Consider the following 18,977-nt stretch of genomic DNA (forward strand, 5'->3'; position numbering starts at 1 on the left):
CAGTTGGATAAAACACGTCTATTTTTACGAAAATTACATTTACGTAGATAAATGATAAATTTATCTCTATACAGATAAATCATTTCTTTCAGATCTAATTTTTCGTCTTTTTGACATCTCTTCGTACAATGTGATATATGACTCGTGCTTTTCAGAAAGGGCAAAATCAACATACATCAATAGCCCATTAGTGTGTCACAATTTTCTTCTTTTAGCCTAATTGTACTCGCAGATTGGCTCCATTTAATTGCGCTCTTTTCTATTTCTTACGAATTACGTCAACTCCGTTCCGCTTTGTATATACTATTTAATTTGAATTATGGATTAACCACAACCGACGACGATGACGACGTTCCATCGTCGTCCGCGTTTCGACGGGCGTCGATGAAAAGTCGATCGATCTTCGTAGGGGTGGATCGACGACGACGGAAAGCCTCTCTTTTCGAAACACGGTCCATCCTTCTCGGGCAACCGGCAACCACCCCCGTTGACAGCGCCTGCGCTTCGATGCCTCCTATAAGAGACTGAACGCCGCTCGCACCGATTTCAGTCTGCCCCGCGGTACCGGTGCCGCGGACGTTGTTACGCGTCGTCACGGATAGCTCCCTTCGAGGACGATACTCCCGTCATGATGCTCTCCGGTCTCGACTGAGAGCGAGAGAGATAAAGAGAGAGAAAGAGAGAGCGAGCGGCCGAGAAGAGCTCCTCTTTTCCTCCCCCTTACCCTCCCGCTACCGTGATAAGCCAAGCAGCGTCGCCGACGTCAGCAACGACGTTGCTTCTGGACGACCAGCGTACGTTGGCATAAAAAGAGAACGACAGCATTACGAACGAGCAGTAGTTCTGCTCGTTGTTGCGCGGACGTGGCGGTGGCGGCTCCTCGGGATTACTCTCCGCGGAACCCCCCCTCTGCGCGGCATGTGGATGTGCCCTATATGTGTGTTATTTAATAGTGTACGCGGACTCTTATGGTGATGTTTCTCTCTTCTTTTGCGTTGCTAAATAGTGGGATCGTGGACGGAAACGGAGCGCGATCGCTTTTCGGTGTTCGATAGCGGATATGCGACTACTTGATTGGTAAACCTTGGACGGAAGCTGTCTTTGGCTGTTGTGTTTTGCGCGATGAATATTTCTTCTTTTGTTCTCTTATGGTGGATGATGCCGCTGTTCTTCTTTTCATTGCTGCTCGATGGATGGATCTTCTTTTTGTATTGTCGTTTTTTTGATGCTAGATGTCGATTTTGTTATTCTTTCTTATTTGTCAAGCGATGAATGAAGTTGTTCGATGGCGGAATAATAGTTTTATGTTGCTGTATGATGAATCACTTTGTTAGTTGGATATTTTATGTGAAACCTAATTTAATAGTTAATTAGCCGAATTTATTTATTTTTTAAATAAAAATTAATGATTTGACTAACGTTTAAACAAACGAAAATATTTTATAATTAAGACAAGACATACTATTTTAAATATGTTTTGTTCTTCAGGAAATCACTATGTATTGATACAGAAATGAATATTAAATATTTTATTTAATTCCATTAAAATTATTCAAAGAACCATGTCATCTAAACATTTATACGCTGAATACGGAAAATTTCTCATTTCTAGCATACATTTAACTGTTACAAACTTCTTGTATTTGCAAGAACAGCAGTTTCTAATGAATTAACTTGGTTAATTAAAACACAATTAAACTCTTACTTTCACGCAGACTATCCTTCAGCTTAATACGAGATCACGTTGTTATGCAGTAAAGAGATTTAACTTTTTCTCCATTTTTGTTGGTTGCGTCGCTGAGAGATTCAAGGAAATAGGATGTCGGAGCAGTCTCTCTCTATTCTAGCCGGGGAAACTAGAGAGTGGATAGGGATGATGGTGCATTTGGCGCGGGCGTTTGTATCTCGTTGATGTCGCCGCTGCCTGGTGCAGTAAATGCGAGGACGTAGTGCTCGCTCCTCGTTTTGTCGCGATACGCGCACCAGCTTCCGCGATGCTTAACGTATTAACCGCGATGTCGGTTGTGTTGATATCGCTTGCATTCGCCAACTTTTTCGAATAAATTCGTCATGCGGAACGTCCGGTGGCGCGTGGCTATTGGTTGAAGAGAGAGAGATTCGTTTCTGTGATTCCGTATGTATTCTGTATTTCCAGCTTTAAATGATAAATGACATCCATGAAATAAATTTATTCCTTTACTCGAATTTAGGTCATAGTCTCTTTGATAGATTTATAGTTTGAAGTCATTCGTTCTAAGTTAAAAATATTCGTTGAAAGTCAAATAGATATCTCAATATTTTCCTATCATTCTTGCGAATGATATAATGGCGAGATTTAAGAGCTAAAATCTTATTTGATCTGATGAAATCGCGGAGGAAGTCAGCGTATTTTATTTTCGCAATCCGCCTCGGCATAAACATCGCAACATCTCGATGAACTTGAGCAGTATTTTTGCTATAGATTTTAGCTAAAAAACAAAAGTGGATCGCGCATAAACGAAGGAAGCTTTGTTTATCGAGAAACTATCAGTAAGCGGTAAAATATCGTTGCAGGATATCAATTGCATGAGAAAGCATCGCATTGCAAAAATGGTTTAATGGCGTTTTGTTTTCCTTCGAATTGAGTTTATTGATTACGAGAGTCGAGAAAAGTTAGAGCCTTAATTCAGAAGATCCGTGTATTTTCTAAAATGTTTATGCTAACATCATTTTTGATAAAGTTTAAAAAATCTAAAAGATAATAATTAAATTAAAATGACGAATAATTAATAAAACGAGAGGAAAATCGTTCTTGCTTACGTTTCTAACGGACGATTGCGCTAGTTGCTAATTTTAGAACTTTCGTCAGCATGCAATTCAGCTTGCCATGAATTCCAACTATTGCATGCGACATGCATGTATGTGCCCTTCCTTGATACAACGACACGTCTAAATGCACGCTGACAGGTGCCAATTTAATATCCCTTTGTGCATTTCGCGATATGATATTCAAGGAGAAAACATCTCAGGAAATTGATAGTAATCTGCCTTTGCGCTCTGCCCTTGCACTAGTAGCGCTGTTGCGTCTACGAGAAAATGTAATTGAAACAATCGCGATCGAATCGATAACGTCGAAGCTTGGTTTCCATCAAGCACTTGGAACGTTTATAATTTATATACTTCATGGAGGTAAGCATAATTCATTGAAATGGGAAGACCTGAAAGCGTCGATATTCTAAATAAAGTACGCTTTATGCGATATACGTGAGCATAAGAAATCATGTATTTCCTACGGATTGCTTGGGAATATGCAATTGATTTATACTTGGCAAAAATTTCAACGCATTTCTTCCTCGAACTTTTTAATACAACACAAGATTCAATACATACAGAGTGTCTGTTTAGCAGAATAAGTCATTGAAATAGTAAGACCTGTAGACGCCGATATTTTAAAGAAAGTGCATTTTATGCGATATACGTGAACTACATAAATTGACTTTGCGAAACGTGCATCTTCTACAGATTACTTGGAAACATGCAATTGATTTATATTTAGCAAAAATTTTAACTTTTTCCACAACTCTTAATATTCAACTCCAATATTTGTATATAAAGTATCCATTTTATAGTGTTCAAAAATTTCTTGATAAAAAAGTTTATTAATTAAATTAAACTACTATTAGAAAAAAATTAATTAGAAATGAATCATATTGTTTAAATAAATAATGAATGTAGAGAAATGTATTTATGTACACGCCTTATCTTATTTGATAAAATTTTTTATATTGACTTATATCAAAATTAAATTAGATAGCTCATGCGTAATTGTGATAAAAAGCTTCTTTATTTATTTATTCTAATGTTAATACATCTGCGTAAACAAAATATATAAAAAAATTTATGTTATCAGATTTTGATGACTTTTGTCATATGTATGCATTGTGCAGCTTGGAGTATGCAGAAATTTATTGTATACGACAGATACTAACATCGCATATGCAACAGTAATGCGCGGCGGGAGAAATATGCCTGAGTAACCATAAGTCGCTACGCCCATCCACGCCGAAAATTATTTATGACTTTGCCAAACATGCATGCTATAATGGTTGATTCATCACGTAAAAATTTCGTGATAAAATTTCACGTAAAAACACAATATAAATGCAAATATTTTTAGCTTAGTTTTAGCGTAATACTGTTAAATAGAAACAAATTTATTTTGCGTATTTATATTTTGCACAGGATTAAGAAGTCTGGTTTAAAATTCTTGTTGCACGTGTGTAAAAATTCTCTTAAGTTATTTATATTTTTTTACATTTGACGTACTTCTATTGGCATATTTTGTTTTCACAATTGTAACATTAATATACGCGAGGCGTAATAATTTAACTTAAATAACGCGATGAGAAAGTAAAAATTTAATATTTGTTTACTATTCCATTGATTCCGTAATTTCTATAAATATTCTTGAACTTTTGATAGTGTGGAAAAAGAAATAGTAGTTTTATATAATTAACGAGCTGTGCGAGAACAGCCATTACGTCGCGAACGTTGTGCAGAGTAATAAGATAGAATAGTAAAGCAGCCTTTGGAAAGAGATGCATCGTTGCCGAGGGAAGCCTCGCGCTGTACGAATTCGATAGGGAGACTTTGGAGAGACATTTACCGGTTTTATGAAGATGCATGGAAGTTGCCAATTCCGGTATCGGTCCGGTAAATTTTGATCAGGACAATGTTAATCTTTGGAACGGCTATCATTCGGTACGATCGTGGACTTGAAACGAGATGAGGTCGAAGGCCGAGTTAAATCTCCGCTAAACCACTTAGCGATTGCCGTGAGAGAATTCGCTTTGCGATTCCACTCGCCTTCCCTTCGGATCAGCGATCTCATATTGGAGCAGTCGAGCCAGTGGTGAGGAAAATGATGGGTTTACACCCAAGTGGATTAAAATGAAAATTACTTCAAATACGATCCAAAATTTATAAGATCCATTTCAAACATAATTTCACGTCAATACTTCGAATATCTACAATTCATAATATATAAGTATTTAAATTAATATTTTTTTAATAATAATTATTTTAAAGTATAGTTTAGTATTATACTTCTCGATGTGTTAATTGTATAAATTCTATATAAAATATTTTATTTTAAAGTTTTAAAGTGTTTACAAATTTTATCCGAAATAAAATTAAACAGTTTTAAGACTCGATAAAATGGCATAAAATTTACAAGTTTTGCCTCTAATATTACTGAAAAATTAACATAAAAATTTGTTTATTTCCCAGCGTATTTGAAGTAATACTTAAAATTCACACATATACATATATATCAACCGTGTCCTTTAAATGTCAAAGTTGGGCAATGATTGATTGGAATTTTTCCGTCGCGCTTGGTTGTACAGAATAATAGTGATACGTTGAAAACGCACGATCGCGATCGTAGATTTTAGTTTGTATTGGAATGTGCAAATTTATCTTCAAGGTTGGACAGTGCACGAGCAAGCAATTCGCATAAATTCGCGCACTGCACACCAGTATGTACGTCACGCAAAAGCACATGTACGCAAACTATCTCCCGAAATAACTCCTCCTGAAGAGATAGAGAGGCGCGGAGTTTCTTTCAGTGCCTCGTGTCCCAGTACTACACCATAATGTAACGCGACAGATAATAATGTAACGACATGAGTTTCTTCGCGCGACATCTCCGCAAAATTTATGCGACCGTCACCGCTCCACTTGCAATATCGCATCTCCAATTTGTTGCATCGTCGCACTCTTGTTTCGTTCTACGTTCAGCATTTTATAAAGATTAACACGCAAAATGGGATTCAAAGCGAAAATTTAATTATTCTTTTAACGTGCGTAACGATGCATTTTACGCGATTATTGCGTGTACATATTGTGCTCGCGCCAATCCAATGCACCATCGCTTTACGCATCTATAAATCGGTCTTTAATATCGAATTAGACGAGGCAGGCCTGCGATCGTTAAAGCGACATGAATATCGATTGTTATAGATAATAGCAAAACAGTTGGCGAAGCAACGGTGGGCGCATAATAGCTAATCATTGCTTGGATTAATTCGTAGCGTGGATTTAACACTCATGCCGGCATTAGCGATTGCAGAACTTGTATTTCTATATAAACTGCAAGCGCTCAAATGTAATGATATTCTCGCGGTTTCATAGTTGCATTTAAATTCGACAGTTTCTGAACTTTCGTGTTTTTGCAACTGTTGGCTCAGCGAAATCGTTAACCATTCCGTCAAAAATAGTCGAGCAAGAATATTCGGCACGTTAATATGCAAATTAGCAAAATATACAAAAAGTGCATAGGTAATTCAAAATGGAGGAGATTCCTTTTGTTTGCATCCGGCATAAATTTGAATTTTTTATCGGTGAATTTTTTATCAACTCTCTATCTCGTGGTTGGCGATAGAATCTCATGTGACATGATAACTTATGTAAACCCGGATTTCATTGCATTTACATTTGTATTTGCATCATTCGCGCAATATACATATTTGAACTCTCATAATAAATTGTCATATGGTGCTGTTAACTATTTTAAATTTGCTGTACTAATATTTGAAATAATGCCGTAGCAATAAATTCAGATTTATCGATAAAACTGATGAAAAATTATTAAATATATCGATGATGAGTTTTATACAATTGCGCTATCAAGAAAATCAATCTCGTTAAGTAACACAAAGTTTTCCGTGCAACTAAATTTGAGATAAAATTATCAGTTTGAATCTTTTTAATACTTTTTTTCGCTTGAATATTATTATTAACAAAACTTAAAAATTGCTGAGCTATTAGAGATATGAATAAAAACCGAAAAAAAACTGATATTAGTATACAAAATTTCACATGCTACACAAATTTTTAATAATTAGTGATATAAATAAATTAATATTATTACCTTATGCTCGACGATATTCTACCACTGCAGTTACAAAGTCGTAGTTCTGGCAATCTCGACGATTATATTGAAAATTTCTTACAACTAATTTTAACTATAGCTCATGATTTTTAGAATCGGTAGAATAGGCCGTTGTACGAATTTTTACGAGTTTTTATAATGGGATTAAAGTTAATTCGAACCAATCACGAAGTTCGCCAGTAATCAGCCGTGCAAAGGTTCCTCGTCTTAGAATTTCCAAGCTGAATTTTCAGTTTGCGATCACGCGGAAAGTCGCTTAAGATCGAGACTGAAGTAATTGGAGAGTTATTCATGTCAGTATATATGTGTGTGTGTGTATGTGTGCGAAAGTTAAATTAATAGCCTCAGTTAGTCAGTTTCACATAGAATAAATTTCGCCAAGGAATAAATTTGTATAAATTTACTTACCTTATTACTTATTTGCCTTTATTTTTATTCTTCTTACTAATTCATTTTGGCACTTTTAGATGCCAAGCAGTATTTAAAGGAATTTTATCTTTAGATCATTTATATCTTCACAGGAAGTAGCGCAGAAAATAAATAAAAATCGCCATTCAAAGGCTACGAGTATATTTAGCACGTTGTAAAATAAAGTACACTTTGGCTTATTACTTTAAACGCTTTTTGAAAATTTTAAAGCGCTATTAACCAGTATTGAATTAATGAAAGAACAAGAATCGTTATTATCGTCATATGTCATAAAAATCAAAGGAAAAAGTTACAGAAATATAAAACTTTATGTGCTATAAAATTATGCACATAAAGATTAGAATACACTATTTGTTATTCATTTACGCTAATTCATATTACTATTCCGAAAAATTAGATTTTGTTTTTCGAATAAAATATTCTGCGATAAGAAACGCACTTTGTTGCAATTAAACAATGATATCTTGCTTGAACGTGTCGTCGCCAGTAGTAACGACCGACGCCAATCTCGCTCGTTATGCATTTCGCGCCCATCGGAAATTTACCAGCCCCATAATCGTCTCGATGCAAATGCAAATGCAAAACACAGCTGATACGCTCGCTTTAGGCGAGGACAGGGATTGAAATGTGGCTTCGAACAAGTGCATCGTGCTAGGCGCTTACTGGACATGATCGCAGATAAATCGCTAGTGGATAATAATTGCCTGTCAACTTTAATTAACATTAAGTTCATGCGCTGCAATTTTATCGACGAAATGAGATTCAAATACAATCAACAGCAGAAATTATGAATTAAGGTTGCAGGCGAGAATAAGATATTCGTGAAGCAATATTAAATATCAAGCTGACTTTTTTTATGGAAATTGTGATTAAATATTATCTAGAAAAATAGTCAGTGTTCGTAGAATGATTCTATGGATAATTAAAAATATGATAATAAGTGGAATTCAGAACAATAGATAAAATTTTTTATCTAGTTATTTGTATATATATTCAATATATTAGAGATACTTTACAAAAATTTGATATTATCTTTGAAATTTATAGAATTATAAATAACCGTTAACATTTTCATAAGCGATACACATTGTTATGATAAAAGCAGCTTTCAAACTGAATAACTAGATAATTTGCAAAGCGTCTTAATAATATATTATGCTTGTATTGAATCGATCAGGCAAAGAGAAACATCTTGTGGCGGCAAGACGTCCTCCAATTATTCGCGGATTAAACATCATGTAGTTTCGAGGCGGACGTTGCAGTTGCATGGCCGCACCGCATTTCCGCAAACAGGCCGCACGTTGCATGGGACGCATAACTCGTCGTTGCACGTCCGGCCAAAATGGAGCCGCGTGTATATCGATTATGGCATTTCGTCTCAAGTTTCCGGGAGCCGCTGAACTATCTCACTCCAGCTCCAAAGCAATGCATATCAAAGTGGCCGCATTTCGATAAAAGCTCTTAATCCTCCAGTGCGCTCCTTGCGATATTCTCGGATATCGGCGTCATCATTTTCAAAAGTTCAAAGCCGCTTATTGCATAAAAAGGGCAGAAAAATAATGATGGGCTTTGCCGGTAAATGAAAATTTTTAACGCTCCTCTCACGAGAGGGAAATTTAATGTTATGCACCGGGAATTGAAATGTTCTGTATCTAAATTTTATTTTTGCATTAATCACTTAATAAGGGAATAATAATTGTTTTATTTAATACATGAATTGATTTCTAATTTGTAATCGTCCTTATTATACAATTGCATTACGAGACATCAGCTAATCTATGCGTGCAGCTAATTGCATTATTTATCAGCAATTAATCATGTTACTTTAAATTAAAAATGTTTATATTCAATATTTAAATCTTCAAGTATTTATATTCTACATAACAATATCAGAAAGAAAAGTTTATTAAATTAAATTTTTTTTGTGTAATGTAGCAAGGAAAAAAACGATTTTATCGGAACATTGTGTGCTTATACGTGTGCATTTACGGGCAGTTAAAAGCAAAGCCGTATAATGTCGAGCTACAGCAACTATTAACACTTTTTGTAGACGCTTTGATCATCGTCGTAATCCTTCAGCAACAGTATCATTTATAACACTCATTAATTTCTGATTTGCTTTGCACACTCAACGGTTCAATAACAACTCGATTTAACTCGCAGCCGAATTTATTCCTAGTTTGCGCCGTCGCTGATCGTTTTACCGTGTGCACTCAGATTTCGTTCATCAAGCGATCAAAAGGGAACAAAAGATCGATTTATCTCGAATAGAATCAGCGCTAGTGCTCGCATGTGCTGTAGCTTCGTCATGCTGAAAATTTCCCGGAAGCGATGAGTAAATAATTGAGGTCACACCATTATGTTATCTTTATCAGAATGTACGCAGAAGTTAAATTAGCATAAACATTGTAATAGTAAAAGGAATTATATTTTGAAAAAGTTATAAAAAATGATTCACAAAGCCGCGCGCTTACGTCAATATAAAATCATATCTAATATATTATTTTCGTGTTTTTAGAGTATATAATATATACAATAAATGGAATAAAATAGAATAATATAATTCTGCAAAATTTTGCTCGTATTGCTTTTGTTAAATGTAAATTTGTTACAAAACGTACATGTCAACATATCGCTTTTATATTGTTTCATATTTTGCGTATAACAAGTATGTTTGATAAATAATTCATAAGCCATTTTAGATTGAAGTAAATTATTTTATTCTAAATCGTGTTAAAATAAGTACACTGTATAAACTTGTGCTCATGCCATACTTTAATTTGTTGGGCCTTGAAAGTTATGCCATTAACTTATGCCATTGATAAATGACATATACGATGACACGGAGGAAGACTAATGTGTTACAAAACAGGAGGAGACTTTCGCTACTCTATCTATAAGTAAATCCGTCGCCAGTTTTCATAGTTCATGAAAGGTAGTGCTTTTCGGTTTATTTGAAGGGAAATCGTGGTTCGTATATTATCCGCTATTCTCTTCGCTCGACTTGGACGTCCATTCTCATTTTAATGTTATTCTTCGCTTATCTCATATCTGTGAAATAATCCACTATAATACGAGATTATAAATCCGGCTCTATATAATTTCGCTGGCCTCATTAATTATTACAGCTGACTACACGCATTTTATTAATACTGAATTACCAAGATTCCTGAAATAATGACTATTTTCTCGCATCTCTTCATAATCTCTGGATTACGTAAAAATATTGAATATTAATCTCCAAACTGCAATTTAATTTTCTGATTTTCATGACACAAAATTTTCAATAATGTGTTTACTGCAATCATTATTATTATTGTAATAATGCACATCAAATAACGTAGCTCTTTTAGATGAATTCTTGATTTATTTGCAAATAAAAATATTATATCAATTTAACGCAACGTGAGTATTTTATGATGTCTCTTGTACATAATACATTTTTATATTTTAAAATAAATAATAGTTTTTTCTAACATACATTATTTAAAAAATTAATTATTATCTAGTTTGTTTTTATTGTATTTATTTATAAGTGATTTCTTTCATATGCCACACAATATGATTGGTTATAAAATATATATTGATTTTAAGTGACTAAATACGATTTTAAGCGAATAAATCTCATATATATCTAAATTGCATGTAATTACAATTATATTTTATTACTAAAGTCATAATTTTGCATCTAACGATGCATCATGTTATAATTAAAGTATGTATTATTTTGTAACATAATGCCATTTACATAATGGATAATGTACCGTTGCATAATATAATTTAACTTAGCACATGATAACAAAACAAGTAATGCAATCAAAATTATTAAACATCATATTTACATACGCTTTTAAGTTGCATTTAAAGTTACTAATCGTTGCTCTACACTGCTGTTATTTCATCTTAATAGAAAACAACGTGCTACATACGCAACCGATCGCAGATTAATGTCGCTAACGTTAAATTCTGTCGCGCTGATCGTGAACTGCTGCAATTATCGGCGGGACGACGCAGGAAATTGAAATCGGCCGGCGCTCGCTTGAAACACGAACGCGAATTCTGCTCCACGTCGCGTCGAGCAATTATATAATCTTCGCATAGTTGACAAATACGATGGTACGTGAGCAACACGGATTCCCATTGATTATCAAAACGTACAATTTACAAAAAGTCTTGCCATCTGATTTTCTTGTCTCTTTCGAATTTTCAGTATTCGTCCAAATTTTGATTCTTAAATTTTTCTCGCAAGCGTGTTTCTCTCCTTTTCGTTTATCCCTGCCAGTCCTCATGCTATTTCGACCAAATCAACGAAACGCACGAGTGACTCTCGTCGCGAATATCGACTTGAATATTGCGGTACGCGATCAGAATGCAAATGTCGAGGATGCGATAAGAGTCTTACCGCACTGTCTCCCATTTTCTTCCTAGTCTTTCCTCTGAAAACATGAACGTTTTGCAATAACAAAATTGGTTTTTCGTATTTTAAGATGTTATTGTTTGCTTAAATTTGATCTTTTTTATGTTTTTATCTTTGTTGTTACTTTTTGCAGTAGGTATCTTTCTGTTTCATTCGCGACAGAGTTGAAATTATCCGGATTCGAGATGTGATTGAAGTGCAATTATGTTATGTGTATTAATATTACTGCAGAGCAAGTTAAATTAATTAATTACACAACTTTATTAATTAATTTATTAACTTTATTTTGTAACTTATACATATTAATCTAGTTATATATATGTACTATTAATGCTCTATGAAATATACTTTTATATAATAATATTCTAACAACTCTATTACAAGTTTATCCTAAAGAATTTATCTTAAAAAAGTTTTTTTATTAAATTGTTTAATACTTTATATTAATAAACATCGAAAGTAAGAATGTTTTTTTTTTTAACAGTTATAGTTTTATCGGTTTCAAAACAATTTATAGAAATTATCGATAAAAAATTCAAACTTTTTTTTATGTTTAAAGTAATATCGAAAGAATAAGAAAAAAATTTGAAAATTAAAAGCAATATTACATACATATTAATGTATTTTAATTGGTAAATCTAATAAAATAATTGTATTGAAATTTAAGGTATGAGATAGACATTTCGTTCAAAATTCTAAAATCGTGATCCAATATTATGGCATTTCGTATGATTGGTATTTTTTTATATTTCTCATTGTGAATTTTACAAGGAAAAAAGTGACATGCGCATTTTTCGCGTTCAATGACCGCGTTTGTTCAGTCGTAAAGTAATCCGCTTGGAAAAAGGTGCAAAAGCGTCTCCACGGGGAAGTTGCTCGCGCCTTCTATCCTTGAGTTTTCAATTCCGAGACGTCGATAAAGTCTCGATGCCCTGCATTTCTGTTAAAAAAAAAAAAAACCTTTGGATTTTCTCGCGCGAACGCACTTTTGTGCGATCATAAAGATGATAACGTCCTCCCGTGTCATTTTCCCGCAGCTTCCTTCATTTATGAGATGGCCAAGATAATTTATAATACCGCGATGTAGCAGAAATTATTACTTAGACACAAATCTATTATTTTACGTAATTGAAAATTAAAAATGTGAATTTTAATCAGAAGTTTATCATTTACTCTCTTCATTATCTTAATCGATAGAAAAGCAATAACATAACAGCTTGGTTTTTGTAATAAGTTACATAAAAATAAATGTTATCAGATATATTAATTAAGTGATTAATTACTATTAAATTTTTAATTTATCTTTAACTTCGAGCAGCTTGTTAGTGTAAATTTTTTATACATTTATAAAACTTTTATTTTAATATTTAATCAAACTCGTCAGCTTGTCTTGCTTAAAATTACGATGATTTCAATGATTTTGATAACATAAATATTATCCATAACTTAAGATAAGTTTCTAAGAATCGAAAAGATCTTGATATTGTTATGAGATAATTTTTGATTATTCAGGGTCTTTGTTCTCAAAGAGTACCGCAATGTTTGAAGTGGAACATTATCGTACTTTAGCGTGTAATGGATCATAAGCACATCGTCAGGAAAATCAATAAGAATTGAACGAGAAAGCGAAGAGAAAATGTGGGAGCGAGAGTTAACGATGCGGGGCAAGCATTGAAGGTACTGTGAAATGAAGATGGAGGGTTGAAAGTGGATGAGCTCGTTTCTACCAAGAGAATGGTTCAGCATCCTTTGTTTTATCGATACGCCAATTTGCGTCTTACGATTTCTGATCAAATATACGTGAAGTAGTTAGTAATCTTTAATAAACATTCTGATTTTGCAAAAAATTATAATTTTTTTTATATAGAATGCGTGATTTAAAATTTTTTTAAATATTACCGTTCGTAATTTTTAAAGTACATATGATTACACAAGTTTTTTTGTTGATTAAGATAAATATTCTACAAAATGTGTCAATAAATTTTCCGAGTTTTATATTTTAATTACATAATATTGATTCAAGTTTTTTTAAAAATAAATAACTGAAATTTAATATAGAAAAACTATTACATCTCGATTACAAAAGAAAAAGTTGAAGCGTATGTAAAAAAGGAACGTAATTGAAATATCATAAAACGGACAGCGGTAAAAATTGAGATCGTAACATCATGGATAATGTTTCCTTTTTTTTTAATTTTACCTTTAACTCGATAAAACTGATACATAAACTCTCATGTTTTCTTTAAATAAGTGTATTGTCCAGGCATGTGCGGAAAGCGTGGAATTAGATTGTAGAACGATACAAACATGTAGTACAACATGTAGTTTAGTACTTCGTTCTTCGGTTAACATCCGTAGAATTCGTATTGACATATTGATCTAATCATGTCGATTGCCGCGCTCGCCGGCGATCCGAAAAAGAACTGGCCCGGAAAGGGTTTAAATTACTCGCTCAAACTGCGCTGTGGCTTGTATCGGGGGTTGTTGGTAGAACACTTGACTGTAAGTTCCGTGATGTGCCCTCCCTAATTGGTTTTCCGTGTACATCGGGCGTGTATTCCTCGACGATCCTGACAACGCGAGCAAGGAACGCGAGAATTGTGCTTACTCATTCGACTATGTGGAATTGCGGCAGGACCGCTTGACAATAACAACTACAATGTTGAGCACACACGTGACAAATCGTCTCGAATCGTCCAGTCTTGCGTTATGTTTGTGAATTAGAATGTCAGATCCTGCACAATAGGATACACAATAAGATTAATTTTCAATTATCTCTCATTGAATATTTCGGTTATATAAATCATTAATATAACAGCGTGACTATTATGAATTTATTTAACGAAAATAAGAAGAAAAATATTACATAGCTTTTCTAAAAAGTTATATTAATTTTACGTTAATATTTCGTACAAAATATTGGGTTGTGTAATGAGTTATTTCGGAATTTGTAATAGAAAATCTATTGAAAAATGCGAAATCACTTATTACACGACTCAATTACTTCACATCAACACTTATCTCTTTTATGCAATATTATTTAAAAAATGGAGATGGACAGATACTTTTTTTTATCTATCGTCTTCCATGTTTTTTTTATCTTATTACTTTATTCATTATTGCTTATGTCATAAAACGACATGAGATAGAGAAGTATAATTTTATTAATAAGAGTGCATAATAACTGATATAATAAAATATAGTGCGTGTTCTCGTGCTAGTGGCTACTTCGTACGGGATGCGGAAATGGAGATTCGCAATGTACTCATGCGCATCAATCGAGAGTTACTCCAAGTCGTAAAGTGACCCTCAGCTATGATCGATGTGCTAACTCTCGACGATCTCATATCATGCAACGGCAAATCCTGCCAGCGCAGCATTGCGAATGAAAGTTTCACTCACGAAGCGAGAAATCTTTTCAGATCTGAGAAAATTGACGAGCATCATTTTTGCTCTCATCTTCACTATAATTCTAACAGATTGAAAATAGTTTTTGCCAGGATTAATCCACATTTGTTACCGTACAGTTATTTATTACAAATCAAATTATGTCATCATTCTTTAATTTTAGAATGATATAAACGTTTTGTGAAATTATTCCAATTACTTAACGATATAATACTCTGCAAATCATTTTACGCGAATAAAATAATATAAATTTTTTTAGAATGGATTCTATAAATGTTACGGCATTTGATAATATTACGATTAAAATGAAATTGCGTTTTCACCGGGGTGCAACAGGGTAATCACCACTACGAATTTCAACGAGCCGCTTTGTTCACTTCTATCCGAGTTGCTCTGTGCACTTTGCAAGAGAACTAAGATTCCACCGCACATCAGGATTTAATGGCGAGCAAGTACCGCTCGAGAACTCGAGGAATCCATTACGAGTCGCGCCGGTCTTACGAGAAAAGGGATGGAGAAGAATTGGACTAGACGGACGGAGATATGAATTGCTTTATGTGAATTTGAGTTTTAATAATTTCCGATTCGCGTATCGTAAAGTCACTGCAACTTTTGTTTTACGGCGGATGTAAAGGGTAGCGCAAACGAATAGGAAATTGGTGGGTAATGAGTTTTAGATGAAGCTTCGGGACTCGAAGTACATATCGATTATCAATATATGTGTAATAGCCGTAAAGAGCATTTTTGGGAAAAAGTTTTACTCTTTTTATTAAATAATATCGGAGAAACTTCGAATTTCAATAGATTTACTTATAACGGTTTTAACTTCCAACAATAATTGTAGCTTTTATTACTTAGAAAGCATTTTTGTAGTCCGTCTGCAAACAATAGTTTATACTAATTATTGCGTTAACAACTTTTATTTTGAAACAAAAAAAATGTTAAAGCTTCCAAATTAATATAGAAATAAGTTTTTAAACATTATTTGAAATTGTTATTATGCGCGCTAAATATTCCATATACGCAATATGTAAATATTTTGATGAGAACGTAATCATAATTAATAAAGCAATTATCATAATTGTCAAAATAATTGATCAAATGAAGAAAGAATTTTAACGAAATATTATTGCGTTAATTGATATATTAAAGTTTGCGTTAATTAATAATTCTCATTCACTGTTCTATTAGTTCGAGTAGAGCATACGCATTAAGGTATTGGGAGACAGCTTTTCTCTCAAGAAGCTCTGTTTAAATCCGGAGTTAAGCTTGACTTCTTACGAAGAGGGAAAAGAAGGGGAACGAATGTTTACTCTCGTCGCGCATCCCGGTTTTCTTCGGAAAATAAAAAGAGCTTGGCTGTCTGCCGACGGCCTTCTGAAAGTATAGAATGTCGTCTTTGACATTATCCCTCGTCTTCACGGCGATGATTCTTGAACAAACTGACGCCAGCCGTCAAGAGCCTCCTCGCGGCTTATATCTCGTCTCTCACCCTTCAGCTGCGTCTCACTTCCGCAACTTTTCTTTTAACCCATTAAACACAGTCTCCATAAAGCGTATATAAATTTTCGTCGCGATTTAACTCACGGAGGAAAAGTTTATTAAGTGACGTATATGCTTCTGCATTGTTGAGAACATTTGCTGCACTTTTACAAATGCATAAAGCTGTAAAAATGTAGAAGAGAGCGAAGATAAATTGCAAAGATGTTTGGATTTTATTACTATTTTGCGTCATAAATAATACTATGCGCAATAAATATAAATATTGCAGAATGCTTTATACACGTGTGCGCTGAATGACGAACGCCACTAATTGTAAGATGATGTGAAATATCTATCGCGATATCTATAACAAAGGTCGAAATCAAAATATTCACTATAGATTGTGACTATTGATTTCTTTTATATTTCGAAGATAGTGTTAGAGAACGACAGAAGTAGTATCGTCGAGGATAAATTATACAATAACATGTAACATTATACAATACAATGCATACGTAGATCGCTGGATCAGAATGTTTTCGACGTGTTGGGATTTCGGAAATCTATGCGAAGCTGCCCGCCGCTCTTATTGGGCTTTCGAATTCCATTTCTACAAAGCCCTTTGGGTCGGAACTTCGAGGAACTTACTCGCGGAAGGACATTCCACTTCCTGCGAGAGAAAGTTTGCGATATTATAGCGATAGAAAGTTCGATCGGCAGCTGTTCAGCTTTTCTCGCGTATAACGCCCGGCGGCCACGTATATTCCATAGTTTTCTGCGATATTTCAGCATGATTTCTTAGAAAACACAACTCCTGAGTTTTACGTACATCTTATTTTACATTATAAAAAGAATTAGATTTATTCAGTTACGTTGATCAAGATAAGTAACATGTATTATTTTTATGTGAAAAAATCTAACTGCTTTATTTAATTTAAATTCGTTAAAACAAAGAATCAAAAGTCAAGAATAGATAAATAATTATTCATTGCACATTTGTATTTATAAAATTAATATTTATTTTATATTACTCGAGGCTATGATTCATAAAAGAGTTTTTGCCAAGCAGCTAAAATTTCGAACTATAATAATTTTAATTGCCGCTTATACAAAATCAAATTGCAAGGCGATGAAATTTCACTATTAACATTTATGTGAAATACAATGCTGTTTGATTTGTATGAAACAAAGATTGTAGATATTGTAATATATTAAAATATTTTTTAAATAAGTATTACATACCGTTTGAGTTAAACATGCATGCAATTTGCATTTATATGCACTTAACTTCTTTATCATCAATTACACTTTATTAATTTGAGACTAAAATGTCAAGAAACTTTTTAGCAATTTTACTTAAAGAATTCTTTTTCTTAAACATAACTAATATCTATTGGAAAATAGTTCGCGCAAAGAATAGTTGGAATTGTTCGAACTTTAGCTCGAAAGGTCTAAACTATTTGTTGTTTGATCTCGAGATCCGATCTCTCCCAAACTCTTCGATTATTTAAAATTTCCAAATACTAAAAATGTAACACTAAAAATTTTGACAATGTAGGACGACGTATTGTATCGAGATATTCGCGCGCATGCATTATAATTCGGAGCTATATTTGACAGTTGCATCTTTAAGCATTTGACGTGTGTGATCGGTTACATCTAAAGTTACAATAATTTACACACAATAAGTAAATTAATAAATATGTAAATTTATATTTCTTGTCAATAGCCATGATGCATGAATAATATAAAGGCAATGCATTCGCGCCAAATTGTTAGACTTTGACTTCATAACTTCATGTATGTTATCGCATTATTGATTCCATCTGTATTCATGCATCACTAATGCATAACCAGTTTACAACTTTTTAAGTTGAATACATTGTGCGTAAATATTTATACATCGGAAAAAATCTAAAACTAAAAATTTATTAACTAATTTATTTATTGTTTGATCTACTGTTGATATTTTAGTTTTATATTTAATCTTTCATATTGAGATTATTGGCTTAGAGATGCCAAACTACCCAACATAGTTCTGAATCATGATTCATGAATATCTAGACACAATACATAGAACTGGTAAAGTCCTAAACCAAAGTTTAAGACATTATTGATGCTTGGACGTTCGACAAATTGAACGCTAGCGGGTATTCAGTTAAGCATTTCTTTTTATTGCGCGAAAAAATGTACTGGTTCTTCCCAGCTTTTTCCGAAGTGTTCTTCTATCTTCTTAAACGCATTTTAATAAGAAGCTAACGCCATTACAAAGCTAAAGCTGTTAAAAACGTATTATTTATAAATACGAAT

General features: G+C 33.5%; 1 protein-coding gene across 2 annotated transcripts in view; it reads left to right on the top strand.

Moving 5' to 3' along the window:
- The window catches only part of LOC105667909 (metabotropic glutamate receptor 8-like), a 119,042-nt gene that overhangs the window by 3,978 nt on the left and 96,087 nt on the right, over nt 1-18,977 (top strand). Inside the window, exon 1 of one of the 2 annotated variants that reach the window (XM_067349608.1) lies at nt 536-794. The exons of the other annotated variant lie outside the window; for it this stretch is intronic. The gene's annotated coding sequence lies outside the window, so the exon portion shown is untranslated. Of the gene's footprint in view, nt 1-535; nt 795-18,977 lie in introns of those variants that run through there. 2 annotated transcript variants of the gene reach the window in all.

The sequence above is a fragment of the Linepithema humile genome, chromosome 2, assembly GCF_040581485.1.
Source record: "Linepithema humile isolate Giens D197 chromosome 2, Lhum_UNIL_v1.0, whole genome shotgun sequence".
Classification (NCBI taxonomy): Eukaryota; Metazoa; Arthropoda; class Insecta; order Hymenoptera; family Formicidae; genus Linepithema; species Linepithema humile.